Genomic DNA, 22,194 nt, shown 5'->3' on the forward strand with positions numbered 1-22,194 from the left:
TGAAGCATTATTTTGTCATTTAAGAAACTGCTTTCCAAATTTATGACAATCATAATTAATGGTTTTCTTAAAATACCTTCTCTCTCCTTATACTACTTAAAATTATTGTGTATCATGGCATGGATCTCTCTTTCTTAAATACTTAAATACAGTATATAATTTAAGCATGAGCCAAATCTCTGCAAATGCTATCAAATATGTTGGACTTCTCTAACTAACTTTTCAAGTAACACATCCTGATTTACTGCTTTGCTGGAAACACAGGAAGGAACAATAGGACTTGAATTTTTTTCAGGAAGACCTCTTAACAAAAGTGGTGAAGCTTAGGTATTGACTGTTTGTAGAATTTATAATCTCTCTTCAATATTTTCTTTCAAGTTGAAATCTGAATCTAGTTATTTTTGTTCATGTAACTGTCTTTTTATATACATTTCAGCAAGCATCAGATAAGACCAAAGTCTTGCCTCACAAAGTATGACTTTGATAAAATCTTGTTCTCTTTGGCATTTTCCATCCAAAAATTGAGTTGGAGAAGAACGAGAAGGGAAAATTTCTAGGGGCTGAGCAGTGAAGTTTAATTCCAACACTGAAAGGTCTCCCAGATGAATACAGCAAACCAGACAGCCCAGTAGACATGAACTCTGGCCCATAACCTGCAGATAAATCTGGTTGCACAGACAATTACCTCCACAGCCCAGTGATGTCAGTGGAAATCCATGCAGGGGTAAGGATTTGTGGGCAGACATTTGGCTCTGCTCAGGTTAGGGAAGCTGTTCAGGTATTCCATTTCTCCGTAAAGTGAGACAGATTCTTGCAGCCATTCCATACTTCTACAGTAGACCATGATTCAGTTCAAGCCACTAAGGACTGCTGGCTGTCAGGCTAAGCTGGATGCTGCATTCATCCTTCACCACTAGAAGTTAGTCCCATATCTTGGATAAGGGTGTGAGTGGAAATAAGATTTTTTTTTTATCCTATTGTTATTTCCTTTTTCTTGCCACACAACAAAGCTTATTCAGTTTTGCCCTGGGTTTGATCATCTGTGAGGATAAATAAAAAAAAGGTGAAATTTGACTTGTAACAGAGCTTCATGGGGCAGTTGACTATTTTGTAACTGAATCAAAACAATGATGCTGTAATTTTTGTACTTTCATAACAAAAATTCCATTCACAGCTAAATTCTTTATGCCAGTTTATAAATGTTAAAGACATCCTCTATGCATACTTTTCTGTGATCCAGTCATCACTTAACAAAATGCAGAAGAAATGTGTTTTATTTATTTATTCCACAGTGTTGCTATTCCATACTTGGATACATATTTTGTAAGTATTTTTAGTTAGACAGTTCCTCTAATTGTCTCTACTTGCTTTCTCCTGTCCTGATGTCATGTGTGCTTGGCCAAAAAGTAACAGATGTCCCATCCATTACAAATGTAAAAGACTGACTTGCTGAAGTCTTCAGTGGAAAAAAAAAGAAGTCTTCTGAATGGTTCAAACTTCCTGGTATCTTTTCCTTCACTCTATCTTTGCTTCTGTTTTCTTTCTTTAGACTTCTTTTTTCACTAAAGTCATTTTTTACTCCCTATGTTCAGAATACTGTTTTGAAAGCTTTTTCTCTCAGAAATCTAAGATAGTTTAGACTAACTTTTGATGGACTAAATGAAACAAAAGATTGCCTTAAATTTGACTTGTTTCATTAGTATTTTATGAGTTCCATGGACAACATCCTAATTAGTTTTATGGTTTTCAGTTTTGAGTTTGCTAGGAACAAAGCACGCAACTGAGAGGACGCTGTAGCATCTATGTCTGTTGTTTTGCCTGATATTTTGGTTGGCACAGGTATCCCATTTAAAACCTGGTTCTTCCATTCTTCTAGTTCTAACACAGATTTTTGGATGAATCATCAATTTATATCCTTTGAGATACTACAGTAAGAATTATCAATGTATCAATGTATAGTGAAGGCACACTGAAAGTCAGTGTGAGATCGTGATGGCAGTTCCAGCCTTTCCATTTTGGCCTCTGAGAAAACATAGAAGGCTAGTGATGCTGCCAAGTTTCCAAATCATTATTAAATTATGCTTTTGAGTTCATTAATTTAACTATTATCTGGATTGCATAATAGTCAGAAGCACCCCACAGAAATTGAGGATAGTAGCTGTCGTGGAGCACCAGTGCTGTGGCTACAGCTGCTCATATCACAGCTTTGCAGTTCTGCATGAATGAGGCTATCAGGGGCTCTTGGCCTCCCCAGTAGGTATTTCCCTGCTTTATTCATTTTAAGAAATAGTGACTCCTCTGATTTTTGGCTATTACTTTTCTCTGGCACAGCTGAACTGTTTTATAAGACACAAACCTTCCCACACTTCAGCTCACGGCTCTGGCAAGCCAGCAGTCCGTGTTCCTACGAAGCCAGAATGTATGGATGGCAGCCATGCAGCTGACACAGTTTGATTTAAATGACTATAGTGGGAGAGAGCAAAGTAATGAGTCCTCCAAAACAGGAGGCTCTCGGAAGAAACTCTTGCTGCTGCTCATGACTGACCTTTCTCTTCAGTCTTTCTGGTCTCTGCATTTTGGCCTTCATAAAACTTACTTCCCAAAAACCTTGGACTAAATGACGAGGAAAACATTTTTTTCTACTGTATACAAACTTTTCTCTCCAGATAAATTCCCTTCTGAATTTACCATTCAGAAATCTATAGGGTTTTACTTCCTTTTTGCCACAACTTTTTTTCTTGTTCAAATGCGTACCAGACTGGAACACTAGGGGAAATCCTCAAGACTCTTAAACCATGTTATTTTCTGTGCATATTTGTAAATAACAGCATAGACAGTTATGAATTTATCAATTACAATATGAATAGATTCTTGGGAGTGTCCTGTGCAGTGACAGGAGTTGGACTTTGATGATCCTTGTGAGTCTCTTCCAACTCAGGATATTCCATGATTCTGTGATAGTTCTTGCAGTCTTTTCCTTATCCTCCTTTTTTAGTGTCATTGGGACACAGACTGAAGAATAATAATAGGAAGGAACACCTTTGACTGGTTAGACTGTGTGCTGGTATTTTGCTGCTGATTGTGCCATACCCAGAGAACAGTGTCTGCAGGAGCTCAAAGGGATAACTGTCGTGATAATCTGTTGTTCTTGTTGCTCTCCTTTGACTGGTTAGACTGTGTGCTGGTATTTTGCTGCTGATTGTGCCATACCCAGAGAACAGTGTCTGCAGGAGCTCAAAGGGATAACTGTCGTGATAATCTGTGTTGTTCTTGCTGTTTCCTGCACACAAAAAGCAGAGTATTCCTGTAGACTTATTCTTCCCGCAGGTTTTGTCATTGATACATCTAACAAAATATTTAGTGAAACCACCTCATGATATGATTATGAGACCCATTCTTTCAGTACACATTTTTTTCCTTTGCATGGAGATGTTCATATTCTAATAAACATTCAATTTAGAGTATTTAATTTAGAACATTACTTTTAACCTAATAGGTTATGTTAAATTTAGCCTAAACACATGGCATGAAAATCCAGAAGGTACATCTTTAGACCATATGTAGCACTTCTCTGAAATATTGTCCTGACTTAACTGGGATTATTCAGGTATTTAATATTAAGTGCAAAAGCTTTGCTGAGCTAGGACCTTGTGTAAACATAATATCATTCTTGCTTTTACAGTATTAGAGGGAAATATAGGAAAGCTAAACAAGACAAACTCAACAAAGGTATGTGGTATGTCAATCTGAAGACAGAGAAGAAAAAAAAAAATCAGATGCAAGACTTGAGGAACTGGATTCAAGGTCATGTGAGTAGAAATTATTCTCTTGAAAGATTACACAGAAATTTTTTAAATATAGTTAGGACAGAGATATTTTTTATTTCTTGTTAACATTATATTCCTGTAGCTCATATAGAATAAAGATACAGGGGGTTTTTTATTATTATTTTGACATTACCATTAAGGCTGCCACTACATCCTGTGGAAATGGGCTCTTAATTGTCATATAATAGATTATAATTTTGAAGTTTTCCCCTTGCAAGCAAATTTCCTGTTTAAGACACTTGAAGCTGTAAGTGTGCTGTTATGATGCCTTGCCTGCACGGGACCCTGTATATTTTCTTTCCTGCAACATTTTTGCAGTAGCATAGTCTTTTATTTACAATTTCAGAAGCCAAGGATCATATCTTCTGTAATTCATTAGACTCTTATGGCATTTTTTCCAAATTTTAGCCATAAAAAATTTCCAATCTCCTTTTCCAGTTTTGAGGAAAATAAGCATTTACTATAGGTGATCTCAATAAAAAATACAGAAGCATTGGTTTATGTAAACAAATTAGCCCTTCTGACAACCTTGGAAGAACAAGCAATCCTACAGTTACACACCTCTTAGCTTTTAAGTTGCAAGTAAGCAAATCCATGTTCCGACAGATATCTGAGCCTCATTATTCATTCAGCATTTTGAAATTCTTGTTCTTTCTGTATATACTAATTTCTAATTGGCCAAATGTAGAAAAATGCAGGTAAGGTGGTAATGGCTGACTTGTTTGTGATAAATCATCTTTTAGAGCCTGGGATGATTCTCTACTTACTTAAAATTTTGTAATATTTTTGGCATTAAGTGTCATTTTGGTGTTGAAACCTCTCAGAAAACAGCCACCTTATGCAGCTGAGCCTGAAAGAGAGAACTGAGTCGAAACAAATAAGATTTGGATCTGAAATGTCCATATCCATTTATGAACACACTTTGTTAAAGGATGTATTACAGCTGAGGCAGTGCACAGACAGAAGGGATGATACGCCAGCTCTGTCCAGTATAAATTAAGTTGCTGAAGCTTTAGCTTATGACGACACTGAAATTTAAATTTTGAGCAAGAAACTAAAAGTGAGGAAATATTTTGCAGGAACAGAATGAAAGGATTGGTTATATGATGTTGAAATACACAGCCGGCAATAGCTTTGTTTCTTGATAGGTTTTCTTCTCAGAAAATTATTGTTTGGGCTTTGGTATTCTGCTGAATGTGGCAGCTGATTCCTTTTAAGCCAAATTATTCCTAACAATCCAAACCGAATCAGTACATATCATAAAATAAAATATTCTGGACATTCTAGTGATATTTTCCAAACTCATTCTGTTTATGCAACACATTCAAGCAGTCATGCGATCTTTAAAATCATACAGTCTTGTACTATAATTGTTACAGATTAATTAAAAAACAAAGCTCAAACACAAAGCACAACTGAAAAATATTCTATGATTCTGAAAAGAACAAATTCAAGTATACTCCGCTTGCAATAGTCTGGTCCTTCTCTGCTTATTTCTTGCCCAGCAGCCCCTGTTACTTTCAGTAAGTTCTAAGTTTATCTTAAAAGTCAGAGGGTAATTCATGTTCCTGGCACAATGATCAATCTTCTGTCAACAAAACAGTGACCATACATGTGACAACCTGAACTCTTTTGTGGGAAAGACGGGAAGGGACACATTCTGTTTCTCTCCAGTTCCGTGTGTCTGAGCTCAGAGCAATTCCATGCCTGTGTCTCTCAGCTGGCAGAGGAGGTTTTGAGATTACGATTTGGTTACAGAACAACAATTTGACCAATGCTCCCCAGCCTCAAAAGCAAATCCTGGAGAAAGATTTTGAGTGGTTTATGAAATAAATAATAAGAATGAAAAAGATAAATAAGGAATGGCTCTGTGCTGCCTTCAGCTAGGGGGCATTGAATGAAACTAGCAAATGCCAATAACAAACTACACAAAAGGATTATTTCTTCACACAATACAATGAAATTCAAACTGCCAAGGCCCTGGGCCTTGCCATGGGATGCTCTGAATGCTGTTTGTATAGGTTCAGAATTTTCCCAGAAAACTTGCAAGGAAAATAAACAAAAATAAAAAGCAAAATCACATTTGGAAGACATTAAAACAGAAACACTGCTTGTTGCTTAGGATATGCCTTAGCTGTAAATTGCTAGAAGCAGTTTTACTCTGGGAGAGAGTTTTACTCTGGGAGACAGTTTCTAATTGTCCTGCTCTAAGACTCCTCCTGAGGAATCTGCTGTTGGTCACTGGTCAAACTAGAATTTGAGTCTAGCAGAGCCTTTATCTGATCCAGTATAGGGAAAAAAATGTTCTTGTTCTAAATGATGCATATCACATTTTGCAGCAAACTCCCTGATGTACAGTGGTTCATCAGTAAAAGGACAGCAAGTAAATTATGTTTCTGACCATGTAACACCTTCGATGAAGCAAAGAAGGTGGGGTAAGGAGTAGTGACTCAGCTGCCAGACTAATTAATGCATTGCTAAATAGCAACTGCCTGATACTTCTGTAAAACCATCTCTTAACATAATGCAAATATGTTCCTATGAGCTGGACATAGCACACCCCAAATTGACAAAGATGGTTTGCAAAGGAGAGGGACAGTTTTCTTATCTGTGACTTAGATTCCTTTGCTTCTTCATGAAATAAGGCCACACTGAGCATGGTGGTCCATGTGTTAGTCCTAAATAGCTATAAATATTTATGAATCAGGTGTTTTCCCTTATAAATATCCATGCATCTAGTATTGATGGCTTATTTAAATTTACAAATGTTAATAACCTCACTGGGCAACTCTAGGACTACATGAAAATACAAATAAATAATGAATAGTTATTATAACATAAAGCAGTCAATATTCTGCATGTCTGTCTGAAGCACAGTAAAACAGTCCCTCTCATGATTGAGTTCTTACAGCTCAAATCAGTCTCACAACAGCAGATTACTTCAGGGAATATTGTGAGGGAAATATGGAGGAAATAAAGGAAATTATTTATATGCTGTATAGCATATATAAGTATATAATGTAGTCAGTGTTTATCTATGATTGCAGGAATAAAATATGCACTGAGTTCATAGGTTTTGTAGGGCTTTATGTTCATCATGTTAATGGTGACAAGGGCAAGGCCAGAGTATTTAAAAGGTTGCTGTTACCTGTGGACTTGGGTAGGAATAGCATAGTATAGTTTTCCACTATATAAATTATAGGAATTTGCAGAAATCAAAATATGTAAGAAACAGAATAAAATTGAAGTGCTTTCTCTTAAAGAGGAGAGTAGTTTTTAATGATGAATTTATCTTCAGTGCAATATGAAGCAGTTTGCCTGCAGAGAAGCCAACAGCAGATGAAATCTGTAATGGAAACAGAGAGAGAGTGGGACACAGACTGCATAAATATTCACAGTGTGTTATTTTTATTCATTCTAAAGTCTGTAATTCAGAAAAGATTTTCATCCTGTTCTTTCAATTTACCAAATAGACCCATTTTACCCATTTTCTTTCTGTACAAGACTAAAGAGCTAATGATGCTTTGCCTTATTTGCTTTCTTTGTTTCTAACAAACTCTTTGATTAAATGATGTGCAGTTGAGAATATGGAAAGCTGCAATTTTCACAGTAGTGTGACCATGCTCCAAAAAGTACTTGAACTGGTAGTAAGCTGCTCATAGGTCTTGTGCCCTTTGTTTTCTGAGTTAGTTAAGAATCCTGTTCTACTTTTTAACTAATTAACTGGTTTTTTAATTAACTACATTTTGTTTTAAAACTTTTTTCTAATCTGTGTGAGAAGACCCCATACTGGCTATTTTTTTGTAGTTTAAATCATGTGTGGATTTTAATACCAGGTCCATTTCTTTTGATCTTTAGATAAACCTTATGGCTATTTAGTATGAAGTTGGGACAACAGCTGTTTTTTAAGGCATTGAGCTTTGCAAAGTCTGATGCTCCCTTTGGGTTATATATTCTTTTCTCCTCTTGTCAAGTTATCTTTTCAACTTCACCTCTTGTTTAGTGTTGCTTCATACCCACATGAACTATAATCCTGCATGCAGTCAAGCATCAGAAGTGAAACAAGGTGTCTTCTTTCATTTTCTGTTGCTTCTGATACTCTGCTTAATGTTTTACAATATCACCCATTGCATTAGTTCATGTCTTTTTATCCCATCATGGAGACTTGGAAAATCAATAACACATGTAATAATTTGTAGCAATGTGTATTTACATTTCGTTCCTGATTCCTGGACTACAAAGTGTGAGTATCTGTATGATTTTATAAACAACTCTTACATCCTAAGAGATCATAAATAAATGCTGAGATTGTTTCTGGTATAAAACATGCATTTACTAAAATATAAATTTCAAAAGTTCTACTAGAATTCCTTAACAATCCTTGTGAAGAACTACTCAAAGAAATTAACACAATTCAAGGAGTTATCTAGCAAAGTTGAGTTGTAATTATTTTTCCTGGCTTCTCCAGCACAGAACTTTACAAAAGGTTCAGTATAAAATCTAATGCTACCCACGCTGTCAGGAAATAAGTTTTCCCTTAGGTAGTATCCCACATCCCCTAAGAAAACATGTGGTCTAGGACCTACAATCCTTTAAGACTGCATCATGTTGCCCTAAAGTCTTCAAAAGCAGCCTTAATTTACTGTTTATATTTATAGGATACATCAGTTTATAATGTAATCCTATTACTTTGAAATTCTGAATCTTGATTTCTCAATTAATATCTTTTAGAAATCTTTCAAGTTGTTTTATTTCTTGCCAAACTGAGCAGCAGCAGCAGCTTCCTTTATGGTATAGGGTGTGGAAGCCCCACTCTCAGTCTGAATAAAGAGTACATGCACACTGTGCACTGACATCCTCTGTAGCTGCTCACAGCTGCACAACAGCCCCATCTGACAACACTAGCTTTATATAGGCATCTAAACAAAAAGAAAGGAAACCATTCATTGTCTCTGAAGATTGCTGTCCTTGCCAGCAGCATGTAGTCTTTTGCTTTACAGTATTGAGGGGAAAAAAGTATGACCTAGGAACAGTAAATGGTAATGCCTAGTGATGTGTTCACTCCCTTTCAGTGAAATTATGCACAGAATGAACTCTAGCATGACCTAGCAGTTGTAGCTCTTTTCTTTGAGGGCTGATCAGACTTCTCAGTGCTGTACCTTTATATTCAGTTCATATTTAAAGTGCTACATAAGGAGTTGAAAGTGGAAACAGATTTCAAGGATCCCATTTTAGCATATGGGGGAAACACTTACTAGGTTTGCTAAAAGCTGTTGTCAAAACAGCTCTCTGCTCTGGCCTGCCTGTAGAGAAGCTGCCTACTGCCCAGGATGCTGTCAAATGCTGTGTCAACACCTCACAAGCCTGCATGGAGAATTATTCCTCTCTTTTACAAAAATTATTCTTTTTCCAAACAAACTCATCTTCAGTTGGCTTTTATAATAAAAAAATAATCTTTTACAAAGCTCACAAAGTCTTGGACACTAGAAGTGGAAAGGGCTTTTTAGGTCATCCAGTTTACACATCTGCCAGTGCATAATTGTGCACTGCAGGTTTTATTGCTTTTTATTTTTTTAATTTAATATTTAATTAAATTTAATTCTCTGCCTACTGCCTTTTTGTCCCATGTACGAAGGGAAGCAGGATTTATCAGTTCAGTCAAAAATTCGGTGGAGGAATTTTCTTATTTGCAGATTTGACATGTCTTGTTCATCTCAGTTACCATAAAGACTTGGAGATTTTGCATATTATCCTTTCATACTAAGACCACAACCAGCAATTTTGGCTTAAAATTACATTGGAATTAAAAAAAAAAATAGCAAGTTTTGAAGCTTATTCTTCAATTGTTTATCAGATTCATTTGCATCTGAACTTGCATAGATCTAGGTATGGGAACAGAGTAAAATTGACAGAAACTTTTGTTTCTCTCCTTTTTTTTTTTTTTTCTTTTTTTTTAAAGCAGAGCTCTGCCTTTATTTACAACATCCCCAGTCTAAATCTTTTCTTCTGGTCTTCCAGAAATTCTTCAATTGTTTATCAGATTCATTTGCATCTGAACTTGCATAGATCTAGGTATGGGAACAGAGTAAAATTGACAGAAACTTTTGTTTCTCTTCTGTTGTTTTTTGGTTTTTTTTCCCATTTTTAAAGCAGAGCTCTGCCTTTCTTTACAACATCCCCAGTCTAAATCTTTTCTTCTGGTCTTCCAGAAGACAAAAATTGTTATGATGAGGCTCTGTGGGCCATCTTCCATGCTATCTCATTCCCGATTCAACTCCTTCCCTGCACAAGGCCTGATGTTTCTCAGATTTTAACTGATTTACAATGACTTTGTTCCTGTCAGTGGAATCTTCATGAGATTCAGTCCTCAAAACTAGGTTTCAAAACAACTTTCATCAGTGTAGCAAGGTACAAGGTAGTTAAGCGTCTTCAGAAGATCTATCAGAGCTACCATAAAAGTGAGAGTTTGTTACTTAAAATCCTTTTGGGCATAAGGTTTCTGGATAACCAAAGAGAAATGTCTCTTCATGGTTGGATGTACATGCTAGGCCCAAAATTTCTGCTGCTGTGCTCACAAAATTGTAGAGGAAACACAAAGGCTTTGGTACATTAACCTCTGCATAGACTTCCAGGGCCTGTTCTTTCTTCTTTCCTTCTTTTAAAGCAATTGAAAAGAAACTGCTACCGTTCTGTCTCAAAATGTGGAAAATGCTGCTAGTTCTCTACATAACTGTTCAGGCTCCCTTTGGAGATTCTTCTTCTTGTTTCAAGACTGAGGATATATGACCATAGAAACTGCACTTTTCTAAGTTTTGCTGTTTATCCACCAAATCTATTTCTTAACACAGGGCCATATTGTGTCCTAATAACATTTTATCTTTTATTTCAGGTCTCTTTAACTATTGAAAAAGCCTTGAAAAACAAACAAACACACAAACAAAAACAAAACAAAACAAAAAAGTGAAATATTGTATAAAGCTACTGAAGTGAACATATTTTCTACACATGGTCAGAAAACACATTAAACATCTTAATATGTTTATGCTGAATTATACCTTGTACGAGGAAGTAATTGTTTATAACATACATAAACGCAAATTTCCACAAACTGTTACATTGCCAATTTAGTTGCTTACAACCTCTCCTAATATTAAGTTCCAGCTTGCCTTGATTAGGTCTTCATGAGAGCAAGGGAAATGGATTTGACAACAGGAACTAAAAGGTATTAATTTCAAAACACCATGTTTACCTTGCAAGATGTACCCAGAAATAAGGAGACTTAGTTCCAATCATTCCACTGAATCAAGTAATTTTGAACTTTGTTCTGCTGATACATTGGTATAATGATAAAAATGTCTTCTTTTTATACTTGAGAATGGACATAAATTTAGAACATGAAATTGAAAATTTTAGTCCTTTTTTTTATTTGCTCTGGGGAAAAGACCAAGAGCTCTTCTGGATATGATTGCCTTAAAAAGAATACCCTATAACTGAAAAAAAACCCCAAAACCCAACCACAAGAAAACCCCACAGGGATCCACTCAGAAGCTGAAATATATGAAGTTTACTTAATAACATGTACTTATTGGTCATTATGGTATCAAAAATTACTGACAGTTTATATGTTTTCTGGAACTAAGAAGTCAACTGTTCATTTTTTCCCAGGCTTTTACACATCTCATTGCTATCTAATCTAGTGTCCACAAACCCACTGTAAACACAGACTGATGCAAAGTAAACACTGAAGCCTCAGTATCAGATAAACAGAAGACTGAAGATTCAAATTTTTCTCTACATAAGTCTTCCCAACTTAATTTACAGAAAACTTTCCATATGTATCAATTTTCAGGGGACTTTATAAACTTTACATAGTTTTCTTTGATGAAGTCTACAGTTTTCCTGACCATACAGAGGCTCTGATTATACTTTCTGGAGATGGCAATTTGGAAAGGAAAGGAGGTGCTGTGTACAATTAGAAAATATTTATTATTTAGTACAGAGGTCAGGAAGAAAATATTTTTCACTTTTCTCAGAAAAAGAATAAAAATGCTTTAAGACCAATGTCTTAACTTCTGTGAGAGCTTTCGTATGATATTTGTAAAATTTTTGTGCCTCTCTGACATTAAAACTTCCACAAAAGAGGGGAACATTAGTGGGAATTTTTGTACACATGCAGAAAAAGTTGTGTCTCAGCATTGCTCCTTTGCTTCATTTTACAGAAGCTAGGGGACAAAAAGATCCTGTAAAGTGGTTTTTAATGAGCTAGGTGAAGGCACTAGAAGGGCGTTTGATAAATAACTCTGAAGAGGAAGACAGTGGAATGTTTTGTAAGAAAAGAGATGTTTGGCCAGCTGAGGATTATAGTATTAGCGAAGACCAAAGTGATGAAGTGTGAAACCAAAAACTGAGGAGTTAAAACTAACTTTATGTCCAGATACTACTATGGGTGTTTCAGGGGAAGAAATAAATTTTTAAGCATAGTAAACAAAATAATCATTTCCTCTTTGCTAGCAGAGACAGAAAGTAATTTTGCAGATGCAATCTAGGGATCTAGTCACCTGTTTTTTTTAATTCACTCATAAATTTCAGCCAGCAATAGTCTGAAATTTTCTGATTAGAAAATACCAGGGATATTTTTATTGAAAAGGCAGCAGGAAATGGTGTATTAATAATATTTTTTTTATCTGTTACATTTCTCCTTGAGTTATCTGAATAAAAAATACAAAATAGGACAGTTGAAGATGGAAATAAAAATGCAGAATAATGAAGAGGACAGAGGTGTAAACTCAGTCCAAAATGGAAAAGACAGATGTGGCCAGGACCAAGGATCTGCAATCCAAACATTCCAGAGAAATGAGTAACATCTTTTGCAAACACTCCCCAACACAATTAGTCTTTAGTTTTGTGTATTCCGATCATCAGAGGGATTTTCAAAGCTGAGGAGACAAAAATATTTCCATCTAATGCAAATTCCTAACTTGCTTTCAGCCTGATTTTGCTGCTCAGTTACTAATTAATCAACATATTAATTTTAGGTTTTCAAAGAAACTGGTGTCCATTTATTGTAGAACATCAAGGTTTCTCCATGCTGCTGCATATGCCTTTGTCTGCAACACCAAAAATACTACTTTATCCAGGTGAGTTAGAATGATCCCTGAGTTTACACACACTATTTGTGCTCCTGATAAATTTATTAACAAATGTTGAAAAAACTGCACACCCTAGAAAAGGAATCTCTGGGCAGCACGTAGTCAATTTATTTGCCATAAATTAAAAAAAAAAAAAAATCAAAGCAGCTTTTAAATAAACATGTGTCTTTCAAGAAGATCACATGGCAGACATGGCAGAAATTTGCTTACAAGACTGGATTGGTAAAAGGTGGCAGAGAGATCAATGCCTCTCTGCTTCTGCTGCAGCAACATCTAAAGTGGCTGCTCGTTTTGTGGGTGGTTCTTTTGCTTTTCAAATTCTCATAGCTGCGACTCTGTCCAGGCCCTGTCCTTCCCAAAGTACACAGAGATTGGGGAAAGGATAGCTAGCAACTGTGAAAATAACTTGGGACATCCAAATATGGTTTCCAAGGCAGTCATCTCATAAAACAGGTCAAATCTTGGGAAAGCAAAGGCAGTTTTTCATAAAATAATTTATATAAAACCATATTTATTTCAAGTGCATTAAGTGTAAAAATACTCTTAAAGGCAGAAAGGCAAGTTACACCTTAAAGAAGTTGCACATTCATAAAAAGGATGGTTTGTGTCATTAAAAAAAAGAGTGATTTTGTTTCAGATATGGCATTATAGGTTCAGGTAGATGCAGATTAAAATTTTAGAAATAAATTCTGGTCCAAGAGAATATGCTAAAACCATAAAATTATATTAAAAAGCTCACATGATCTGCAGAAAAGTATTACTGTTATTGCCCTGTGAATTAAGAAAATAAGATTTGTCTGAAATTCAAATAGATAATTTTATCATTCTAAAAATCAATTTAATTAAAAACTACCCATGATTTGCAAGGTCCTTTTGTTAAGGTAATTTTTTAAAGTTCAAAATTTGCAAATCCCAAAGCTTCTGTTTGCACTAAGTGGGAAAGGGTGAAGGTGAAGTGTATAAAGTGTTTTTTGTTGTAGGGTTATCTCATTCCAGAGTGCATTCTGGAGCACAGATGCATCAGTCCTTATATTAACTTATTTCAGACAGAATACATTTTATTTATTAACATGCCAAAATGTTTTGACTCCAGTTCAGTTCAATGGGTGGAGGTTGTCATGTGTAAAGAAAATATGCTGTTCTGTTGTTGCTGGCTTTGCCTCATGAGTTTGGAGGCAGCAGACAGGAGCAGAGCTCCTCCAGCACGCTCCCACAGAGGCACTGATGGAGCAGGAAGCTCCAGGAGGGCTGGCAGGGCGAAGGTGTCAGCCTTTCTGAATTTCTGCTCTGTCCTCATGTGATCTGATGTTCCAGTTTTCTCCATTCACAGAGTCCCTGGCTCAAATGTCAACCTCTTGCCTGCAAAACTGCTTGGTCTGGTTCCTCCCAAAACCCAAGTCTCTCAGAATCCCAGCATCCCTTTTCCAACAACACCCATCCTACACACCTTGAGAGTTCCCCCTTGAAGAGCTGGCACTCTGTAAGTTTTTAGTTACCTGTCTAGACAGGTGATTGTTTTGGTGGTTTAACATTAGTTCTGTTTGAAGGGAGAGCAAAAACACAGAACTACCCAGTTAACAGAGATTAGATGGTAACCCATGGCAGACAAACATGTTTTTCATAGAAATAGAGCTGGCTAAAAATAAAGATCACTGGCAAAAATATCCAAAATATTTGTATCAATGTGCAAAGGAACAATTTACAACACTTACTTTACAATATCACATGTGTGCAGGCCATTTTACAGTACATCTGGCTTAAAAATTGAAGGGTCTGTAAGAACACAAATATTTAATATATCTGAAATTAATGATAAAACAATGAAACTTGAGTAGCTAATTTAAATTTGACATAATTGTCAAAGCAAAACAAAAAGAAAAATACTGTAAACTCTTTGGGGAAAAGTTCTCTGCAGTGAAATTGCAGCACACAAAGAAGCACCAATTTAGCTTTCCTTAAATTTTTATTTTGTTAAGTAGTTTACAACAAAATCATTAGTGTGATGACTGTGAAACTCAGAAATGTTAAAAGAGCAAGCAGCTTCTAGCTCTTGATTCCCTGAAGATAACTGAGAGCCTGCAGGGTCAGCCAAGTAGTGGAAGCAGAGTGTTCTGCTTGTGCCTTGCTGGCTGGCTGTGGGGCTGCTTTATGGCTCCCTGGGGACAGGGGTGAGGGCTTTGGAGAGCAGCCTCTTCAGCTGCCACAGGTCTGAATAGCTCCTCTTCAGTCTCGTTTTCCTTTTGTCCAACTGGACTCCAGATGATCCCAGTGCTCTTAGTTAACCAAATTATGTGTAAGTGGAATAAGAACTAGATCAGCAGCTCTAAAAAAAGAGAATGCAGCAGGTAAAAATGGCAGGTAGATTCACCATCCAGGAGCTTTGAGATCTGCAGGTGCTCACAGATTCTTCTTGTAAATAAGACAATATGTATTGGGGTCCTATTTCAACCTCATAGTAGCTGCTCTCTCCAGACAAATTGGTAGCAATTTTTAAAAAATCTTTTATTTTGTGCTCATCAAGGCACAGTTCAGATGCATTTGAGCCTGGATTCCCAAGGACATCAAGCCAGCCTAGATAGGGTTAGTGTAACTCTTAGGAAATCAAAAGTACTTCAATGATAAGGAGTGTGGGAAGTGTCTTTGCATTGGATTGATAAAGTTGTGATGTTCTTATGATGTTCAACATATTCAAGTTTCTGACTTACATGTTAATAACTAACATTGTTTCCCACATCCATTGCTGAAGTGGTAGAAATAACTCTACAGTGAAAGAATTTCTTGCATGTGCCATTTTTGCCTGACACTTTCACAGAAACAGAAAATAGAAAAAAAATCTTGCTTGTTTATTCTTTCTTTCCACTATTCAGTTTATTAAAAAGACCTTGGTTCGTCTATAAATATGTTCCCTATCTATTTTAACACTTGCGTAATGAGCATCTATGTGTTTTGGAATTCTGATTTATTTTAAACTGAATCTTCAAAGTTTCCTTTCTGCTTGAAACATATCAGAATGCCATACTTCAATATCAGTTCCAGAAAGAGCCAGATGCAGAAATTTCTGGGAAGGATTAATAGGTTTTTTTCTCTTTGGAGGGGTCGTTAGCTCTGCATGAACAGATTAAAGATTCCTTGCTCATTGTATTCCAAAATAGGAGAGCACTGGGTCCAAAGAAAAAGTAGTGCACATTGTTAGATTGATAACTATAAGTTATTCAAGGTCAAATTCTCTGAATTCTTATGGTTTGAATTATTTTTTACTCTTTGCTTAGCAGAAATTGCAGTCCACCCTTCTTGTGTACTTTCACGGGTGCCACATTAAAAGCATCTTATGAATATTTAAGCATTGCTGCTGACAGTTTTGTAGCTTTTCAAAGATACTGATGAGGTGAATTTTCCTGAAGGTCATTTTTTTGAAAACAGTGTTTCAATAAGGGTTTAAAGATTAACTCTGAAAAGACACCTTATTGCAACTTTGAAAAGGTTTTAAACTAATTAATAAAAAAGACCTCATTCTTCCCCCCCTCCCATGTTAGCATATAGGAAATGTTTGATTTAATATATGTTGTTTGTTCACCTACATGACATTTTATTCTCAAGTTAATGAAAACATAATACGACAAAAATCCATTGCTGAAATTTTGCGTGCTCAATGTTCATCCATCTTTATTAGAAGTCTAAGGTAAAAATCACAAATACACTAAAATGGTGGTGCCATAAATTTGCCCTGAACACACAAATCTTATACTAGTGTTTTCTTTCTATCACAATATTATCTGCACTGAGGGGTAGGGAAACTCAGGCTTTCCTATGACATAATTTATGAGACTTTATTTTAAATGGACACTCAAAACTTTTTTGGTGATAACATCCCATGGCACCAATTTTTATTTCATACACCACAAGTGTTACAAATTCTTACCAAATGTATTGTGCAGCTTTCATTCTCTTGATGTTTCTTGAGGATGTATGCCCTTGCCCTTGGTTTTGTTGAAAAGCATGATACCTGTGGAGGCCAGGTTTGGCAGGAGGGGGTATCTGCTTCAACAGCAGCTGCTTACACGGAAAGCAGCTCTGACTTTGAGGATGTAGGATCTATCCCACTAGAAATTCATAAACGTTTCCATGATCTTCCTTTATCCTTAATTTTAACAGTGGCATACCACACACAGGCTTTTCACCATTTTTCAGCAGGAGGTGACTATTAAATATTACCAACTATATCATGTGACAACCTGTTGCAACACGTGGCAAATTTGCTGCTCCTTTCCTCACTAAAGTTTCAAGGTGCTGCTGTGCATTCCTGGCACTGACACAGGAGCCCTGAGCCCCCAGAAACAGGCACTGCTCAGCTCTGCCTGCAAAGGGTGTGTAAGAGAGAGCTGCAGGGCTGTTCAAAAGGAAAGCATATTTTATTCTCTTTTGCAATGTGGAACCAAGTAAATAGTCTTGTCAGTATGTTTTTCATACTTAACAACCTACAGGGCTCCTGGTTTGTGTCATACCCAGGCTAACATGCATGCAAGCACCTGGAGAAGGCGACTGTAAAACTTTATCCTGAGGTTGCTCCAGGCTAAAAAGCACTAGAACAGACACTGATGGGAAGCATCATGCACGTTCTGACTTTTTCTGGTTTTTCCCTAGAACAGTCTTTGCACATCATGAAAACAGAAGGAATTGCATTTACTGAGAAGAACAGGCCTGGGGCAGAAAGTCATTTATCATTTGTATTGATATTTTTTGTATTTGTTAGTAAAATTGATAAGTTCATTGATCTATTTTGTACTGCAATGCCCAATTTAACTTGGAACATGGACCTCAACAGCAGTGCAGTTCTCTGTAGCTTGTGCACATGCATGATTTTAGAAATGTTAACCATTATAAGAATATTGATTAAATATATCCTCAGAAATTTGTTCTGTGCTGCGCCTGTATTTAAGAACTATCTTTTTTTCCTTTCAGAAGTTCAGCTAAAAGTATAGAAGACCTGAATCTGGGGATCTGCACTACCTGAACAGTGGCAAAGGACTAAACAATTTGCAATGTAATACTCCAGAATGTTGTAATGTTTCATTCTCTGGTGGCACAATTCTGTTTCCGAATGTACCAAGAGTTTGATGGGAATGCCAGTTATATTTCTGAGGAATAATGGTGAGTGTCATCTGGCTGCTGAGGATAGAGTTTGAAGTACCTGACAATCCCCACAAACTGTAATTCACTAAATGTGGCACTGGATCAGGACCAGCGCTCATGCTTATTCTGGTCATGTATTTATTTAGCATTTTTAGAAAATATTTTCTCATCCTTATGTTGTAGTTTCCTGTTTGACTAACATAAGGATGGCACTTGATAAAGTTCTCAGACCTCTGTAGGTGGTAAATGTGTAAAGTAACTGGTTATTTGAAATTTCATTGCTCTTCCAAAGGAAAAATCTTTCCTTTCTGAGTAGTTAAAATGGTCATGGGTGATACCTTGGGAGCTGGAAAATTCATGGTATGCAGTGGTTTAGTCCAAAATGGTAAAACATGGAGACACACAGGAAGGCAGCTTATGGGAAACATAGTACAATAACAACCCTGACCTCCTGGCCTCTAGAAATTAGGAAGTGCAATTCCTAAATCAAAACCAGCATCAGGAGTTCTGGGAATGGAAACAGGCTTAATTCTCTGTGGTGCAAAGGACCCGAGATCTCTGTAACAACGGGTCAGGCTTTCAATCCTGTGTACGTATCCGCTTGTTCCGTGCATTCCCAGGAGCTGTGTGCTCTCCTGGCCTTGGGAAGAAGCAGAAGCCAGTGGGGGAGATGCAGGGTGTGTGACAGGGGACTGGCACTCTTTCCATGCTGGTGGGATGCAGAGTTGCCCTGTAGTAGGGGGATTTGTGTAGTCCTCTCTTCCCACCAGGGGATCTCTTTGCAATCAAGACTCTGCTTCTCTCCTGTAATGCCAACTGAACTGGTTGAATACTGCCACTGCTGTAAACATCAGCAAAGAGACACCCACACCAGATCTCTAACCTTGCAATAATTACTCATTGGGCATAGTGGCATTCACCAAGAGATTCTTTCTACTGCTTCTTTTTATTTTCTGCATGTAAGATTTCTTCACTGGTGTGGGTCCTGGAGCTTGACTGATCTCTAGCAAGAGTTTGGTGGAGTTTCCCTTTGAGGACAGAGATTCAGCTGGCCTGGGAAGGTGGGATGGGATGTGTCTTCATTTAAGGCATGCTCTCAATTCTTTGCTCTCAAAATCATGACTATGGTATTCTTCTGTAATCACAATGCTGGCCTTATAGTGTTGTTTTTCATTATAATCATAGCAGCCTATTCACTCTTCTGCCATTTGAAAAAAAAAAAAAAGACATTTAATACCATTCAAATAAGGATTTAATTAATTGAAGGAGGCACTTTTCTGAATTTTCCATGTGTGTAGAAAATGATGTGCTGAGAAGAATGCATTCTTATATTAGGAGTAAGAAGATTTCACACCTCAAAGCTGTTTATTGGAAAAAAAGTTATATTGTTCCAATTAAAAAGCATGTTTCTCCTATTATATTTATTTCTTTTTGCCATGACTCACAATTTTTAGGAAAGGAGATAGAAAACATTCCTTGTCTTTAGGAAACAAAGAGCAAGTGGATCTTGAATGAGGAATAATAATTTTCTGATTCACAGAAAAGTTTGAATCCAATTTACATAAGGGTTTCAAGTGAAAATTTAAAAATAATTATGTTACCACTCTTCATGGCACAGAGTCTGCAGAGATGAAAATGAATGAATGTTTGGTATTTTCATTTGGTTCTCCAGATGATTCTTCCTAGCTACTGAATTTGGTCACCAGAGCCTATCACAACTTGCCTGTTGCTACTTTGGAGGCAGGGGTGGGTGTGGGATTGTGGTACTTTTTTACTCAGTGTATCTAAGAAAACTTTCCCTCCCTTTCCTATCATAGCCCAGACAGTTCTACTGACATACAGTTGATATGTTTGAAGTAGGGTTTTGTGTTCTGTAATATTAAGATAAAACCTGCAAGCTCATGTAAAGCTTAACCATAAAATCAGTTCAAATCAGTAGCATAGCTACATAACAATTTACATTTCTTTAATATCTTCTTTATATGCCATTATAATTGATGTTGTTGGTATGGACTTTGAGACTCTTGAATACCAGGTGGTGATGTAATGCTCTTAGGACAGGATTCATCTTGGAAGGAAAGATATTTTAAAAGCTGCCTTTGAAAAGCAGAACAGATCAACCCATATATCTAAATTAGGGTCCCACATTGTTGCCCCATGCATGACATGAGTCCATAAGTGGCAGTAGTTTCCAACAACAGAGGTATAGCGGGCTCTGTGACAGGAAACTGGAGTTTACAGCAGAGAAAAGAATGTGAGAAGGTCACAGATCAGGAAAAAATCCCATAAAATACACGGCGAGAGAATCCTCGCTGTCAGCCCTCTGTGCTGTCCACCCACCAGTGTGAGCAGCAGCAGGGCTGGCCCCAGTGTGGTACACTTCCCCTCTTTCCAGAAAAGCAGCTGGACGCTGTTTCTCCTTTCTAGGAAATCAGTGTGCACTTTGGGACATGTGGAACACTTACAGTCCAGCAGAGAACGTCATACCTGCCTTATACCATCAAAACTGGGCTGACTCTATTCCTGAAGACTGCTATTTCTTTTCTTTTTTAAAACTGGGATTTCATTTCTAGGGGAAGACTCTTGTATTACAATGGTCTCTGACCTTCTTGTACATCTCCCATGGCCTTCATTTAGAAAAGGTTGTGGTTTTTTCAAAGTTTCCTTTTTTTTCTTTTTTGCCTTGGTAATTATTTTTGCTTCCCAGCCCATTAATATTGAACAGATCAAGAGTTAAAACATTTAATCCTGTGTTCTTCTCTTTTCTGTTTTTTTCTAAAGGATGAGTCATAGTACGGATGGCCTTTTGTTATTCTTTAGTAAATTCAAACAAGATTATTTATTCCCTCATTAGAAAAACAATAAATCAGCAAAGAGAAAAATGTGAAACAATGACTTTAAAAGATATTTGCCATGTTTTAAAGTTATTGGTTTATTTTTTTGTTTGGTATTTTGTTGTTTTTTTTTTTTATTTGAAGGGGATGGCCATGAAACAATGACTTTAAAAGATATTTGCCATGTTTTAAAGTTATTGGTTTATTTTTTGGTTTGGTGTTTTGTTTTTTTGGGTTTTTTTGGTTTTTTTTTAATTTAAAAGGGATGGCCAAAAAAAGTGCTCCTAAAATCTTCTAGATTACTATTGCTGAAGCTTGGAACCTTTTGATGGTGAGGTTCCATAGGAACCATAGCTGAAGCACAATAAACATGGGCACTTCTGGGACCCACATGTGCTGTCTGAAGCAATGGTGATTTGAGCAGAGCCAACAAGAGGAAGTGATTTCCATGATGTACCTCCACTTTCTACACCAGCCCTGAGGTCAAAAAGATGTCCTGCTTTTTATGATAATTCATTCTTGGACTGTTCTTCTGATGAATGTAACACATTTTTTGTTACTTAGAGATATATCAAAATACTTTTTCTTTTGTGATTGTATAAAATTAAGCATACACACAAATTCAGAGCCAAGTTTTTCTTAAATTTATAAATATTTTCTGCCATCCTATATTATCTTGATGTCCAACAACCACAAGCTGCAGAGCACAAAAGCCTTTATGAGATCCTCTCCTGACAGAAAATCTTGTAGCCGTTTCATCAAATACTTCCTAAGGTGCACAGAACTGTGCTATTTCTTTAAGAAGTGAAGATCTGGGGTTTTTTCAGTTGCCAAGTGGAAATCTGGATTGGCGAAGAGAAGAAAGGATTCCTTTCAAAATAATTTTGACACCTCAGTGAAAAGGAGGAGCATCCTCACAAAGGCATGGAGCCAAAGTTCTGCATTAACAGATCCCATCCCTGGAGACAGAGGAAGGTGCGTGCTCAGTACAGAGAAACCCCGCCCTGGCCATGGATGTCAAATTCCCCAGCACTCAGTACACCCAAAGGTCATTAAACTGCTTTGGCTTCTGTCCCTCCTGCTGGGAAGAGAAAATGCTGTGGGTGCTGTCTCTGCTTCACCCGTATGCAGTCATAATGTTGGCTCTGCCTTAAGAGCCTTCACAGCTGTGCTGTAACACAGTTCCCAACATGACTCAGATGAAGGATTTTATTTAATCTGCACAGGACTTTGGAAAAAAAAGAGAGAATTTTA

The 22,194-nt window shown here is 36.8% G+C and overlaps 1 long non-coding RNA gene across 1 annotated transcript in view; it reads left to right on the forward strand.

Annotated features, from left to right (window-relative positions):
* Window positions 1–18,053, forward strand: part of LOC120511464 — a 77,537-nt gene extending 59,484 nt beyond the window's left edge. The window contains exons 2-3 of the long non-coding RNA XR_005629727.1: window positions 12,863–12,964; window positions 17,936–18,053. This is a non-coding gene — a long non-coding RNA (uncharacterized LOC120511464). The remainder of the gene's footprint in view (window positions 1–12,862; window positions 12,965–17,935) is intronic.
* Window positions 18,054–22,194: the final 4,141 nt, after the last annotated feature.

This window comes from Passer montanus, unplaced genomic scaffold (assembly GCF_014805655.1).
Source record: "Passer montanus isolate IOZ18808 unplaced genomic scaffold, ASM1480565v1 scaffold66, whole genome shotgun sequence".
Classification (NCBI taxonomy): domain Eukaryota; kingdom Metazoa; phylum Chordata; class Aves; order Passeriformes; family Passeridae; genus Passer; species Passer montanus.